At 40.3% G+C, this 3,218-nt stretch overlaps 1 long non-coding RNA gene across 1 annotated transcript; it reads left to right on the top strand.

The window, feature by feature from the left end:
• The first annotated feature begins 452 nt into the window (after positions 1-452).
• Positions 453-2,923, top strand: LOC119192970. Its single transcript, XR_005113791.1, has 3 exons — positions 453-674; positions 2,301-2,485; positions 2,833-2,923. It is a non-coding gene; the product is annotated as an uncharacterized LOC119192970 (long non-coding RNA).
• Positions 2,924-3,218: the final 295 nt, after the last annotated feature.

The following is a 3,218-nucleotide window of genomic DNA, read 5'->3' as shown; positions in this document are numbered from 1 at the left end:
ATGTTTGCATTTGTTAATACTAGTTAATAACAATAATTATTTATTTAATAAAATATGTAAGCAATAAAGTATTTAATCTCGTAATATCCAATTAGTTTTATTGTTTTAGATGCGATTTAAATTATCAGATATGACACCAACGACAATGAATTTAGAGTCTATGGGTCCCACTTTAATAACAGCAACAAAAGTTTTGATAGATATTATTTACCCTCATTGTTTTTTATGGTTCCAATTCCAAGTCTTTTGTGCTCAGTAATTACTCCGGATTCTGGAATTTGTGATGGCTATAGGTTATCACTTCATGCAACGAAGCACACATGGCGAAAAGTTGATCCTCTGGTTACACTCTCTGCTCTCCCTGGGGCATAAAGCATCATTATGTTTGCTTTCTTATTCCCAATATTTTAAAACCCAATCATAGCACAGTACTGCCAACATTCACATTGTTTAGCTCCGCGAATACGAGCTATCAGAAGTGTTCCACCGAGCCAGCGACGAGCGAAAATACGACGTCCTGCAGCTGGACAAGCTGAGCCACAACAACATCGACGTGCTGGACGGGAACCGGGCGCTGTCCGTCGCCGAGGAGGTGGAGCGTGCGGAACAGGCACCCAGGATATACCCGATGGGTCGCTCACCACGCCTGATGGGGCCTACTCCTACTACACTTTGTAAGTCTGACATCATAAAAAGTGCGCTGGGATAATACCGACCACGGGGTTATTCGTTCAAGATTACTGCTAAACTGCAAGTTAATAGTAGCAAATAATTTCGGTGTATAATAAAACAACACTACTAACTTCTTAAAACAATGGGATCACCCGTTAACCTGTATTACCCCAATACACTTTAATATATATATGTAAGCTTTCCTATTTACTAGTACCAAAGAGACCGTGTACTACAATTGTTACTGGTAAGTAAGGTCTGAGACTAAATTCCAAATTTAGAGTTTCATATTCATCAGTGCTGAATGGAACCACGTATACTCTATCATCATCATCATCAGCCTACAACTGTCCACTGCTGAACATAGGCTCTTCTCCTAGGGCGCGCCACGTTGCGCGGTCTCTCCACTCTCTCATCCAGCGTCCACCGGCGATCCTACGAATATCGTCGTCGTATACTCTATATATTTACTGAATACTGTAACTGTTCTTTTGTGGTTTTGGTCGGCTATGGATGTTCTGGAGCTGATGCTGATAAGTCTTCTTTTATTTCTTGCTAAATAAAGCCTCTTTTATTTCTTCCTCAATAAAGTTCCTTTTGTTACATATTTAACATAATGTCATGGTAGTAGATCTATTTTTCTCCAGCCTCGACAGCAAACGAATTATGAAATCTTCTATAGTCGTATACCTTATTATAAACGTAGATATATAGTATATACAAATTAAATTCTTACCATAATGAAACATCTTGAGCAAACCATTTCGCTGTCTGGCGTCACTTCATTAAGTTCTTAGAATTCGTCTCAGTCTGAAAAGTTGTGACATATAAAGTGCTATAGCATTCCAAGAATATCAAACAAACTTAATGTTCGGTTTATGTGTCAACAAAAATATCTTCCAAACATTATATTGGGTTAAGAGTTTTAGAGGTATTCTAGAATTTCGTACGATAATTCTAACCTATTCTAAAGTTATGATAAATAGAAAAATAGTCTGAAATTTTATATAACACTTTGAAATTGTTTTTCTGATGTTGAGATATATTTTATATCCGCCTGGATAGCGACCGTACACAAGATGTTAAAACCCGCCATAGTGGTGCTATTGTCTCGCGTTCCAGGATCTGTCTGTGTATATCCAGTTCTAACGTGCCGGCATAATTGTGTTGACTGCCGAGGGGTAATCAGCTCTCGTTAGTGGACATCGGACCGCATTCCACTTACGATCAGTTGCAGATGGTTCACTATGCCGTGCATGTGAAAAAAAAAACGAACTTCACTCCGTATTTCGGACAAAAAAATGGTAGCGTTATATTCGTGTGCCGTTTTATGAATTTCCTTCCTTATTTTCTCAATTTTTATTACTAGGTTTGGAAGGGATTAATAATTCTGGTAGTGTGGGCAATCGTGGGCAGAAACACACCTAAAGACGACCATTCTACGTTTTCCTACTCTCTTCACATTCGCCTCTTACCTGCTAAACCTAATATATCTTTAAAAAAAGCTTTGTTATTCATGTAAGCATACAAAATACAAAAGGCTCTTATGAAAAGTCAATTCAAAAATAAGCATAATTCAAATTTAGGTAGATCTTTTCTATCTGCTTATTCTCCTTTATTCGTTTTAGATCGAACACGACATCAAGTACGACCGAAGAGCCCCGCTCGGCCAACGAGCTGCCGACGTCAGGGCCGACCGCGAGCGAGCGGTCCGCGCTGCGCAGCCTCGCGCGCCGGTACCGCGCGCGGCGCCGGCGCAAGCTGCGCGTCGACACCACCGACCCTGCCGAGCGAAGGAAGCGGAAAAGAGCTAGTGAGATATCTAATATTGTTAACACTAATTTCTTAGTTGTTTCACTAACATTTATCAAATATTTACGGTATTTGAAAAAGACTCATATAGTTTTGTGATATTTTGGCAAGGTACCTCATTTGCGCGTGATTTCTAAGTCGAGATAAAAGTTAAGGTTTGCACAATAATTTGTCTGATTGAGACGTAGATAACAGCAATGTACTTCATAATGCTGTCTTGTTACATTGAAACCAGAATACGTCTAAAATGAATTGTCTATTTGAGACGTAGACAACTTACTTCTTAATACTGTTTTGTTACATTTAAACCAGAATAGGTCTAAAATGAAAAATGCTTTTGGTGCACAGGACTGTTAGATTGTCGCGTGTCTGACTGGGGCGAGTGGAGCGCGTGCCGCAGTGACGGCGGCTGCGTGGGCTCAGCGTTGCGCACGCGCAGGATCATCTCGCCGGTAGCGATCGGGCGGCGCGCCCTGCCCGCCCACCGTCCAGTCCCGATGGTGCGCTACTAACTGCACCCAATCTGACAACTGGCGGAACAACCTCACGTAATTCGAAATTCGAACGGTTGATTCAAAATTCGAAGTTTATTCTTTTTACGACAAAATTCATTTCCAGCTAGGCACTTTATGTTTTAAAACTTCGACGTTAAAGACTTTTTCCGATTTTGGTTGACTTCGTTATTCTGTCTGTCCGTCCAATTTTTTTTTAACTATTTCGGTTTTATTGGAATT

The sequence above is a fragment of the Manduca sexta genome, unplaced genomic scaffold (genome assembly GCF_014839805.1).
Source record: "Manduca sexta isolate Smith_Timp_Sample1 unplaced genomic scaffold, JHU_Msex_v1.0 HiC_scaffold_3453, whole genome shotgun sequence".
Lineage (NCBI taxonomy): Eukaryota > Metazoa > Arthropoda > Insecta > Lepidoptera > Sphingidae > Manduca > Manduca sexta.
Note: the sequence above shows the minus strand (reverse complement) of the source record. Positions and strands in the feature narration are given on the sequence as shown.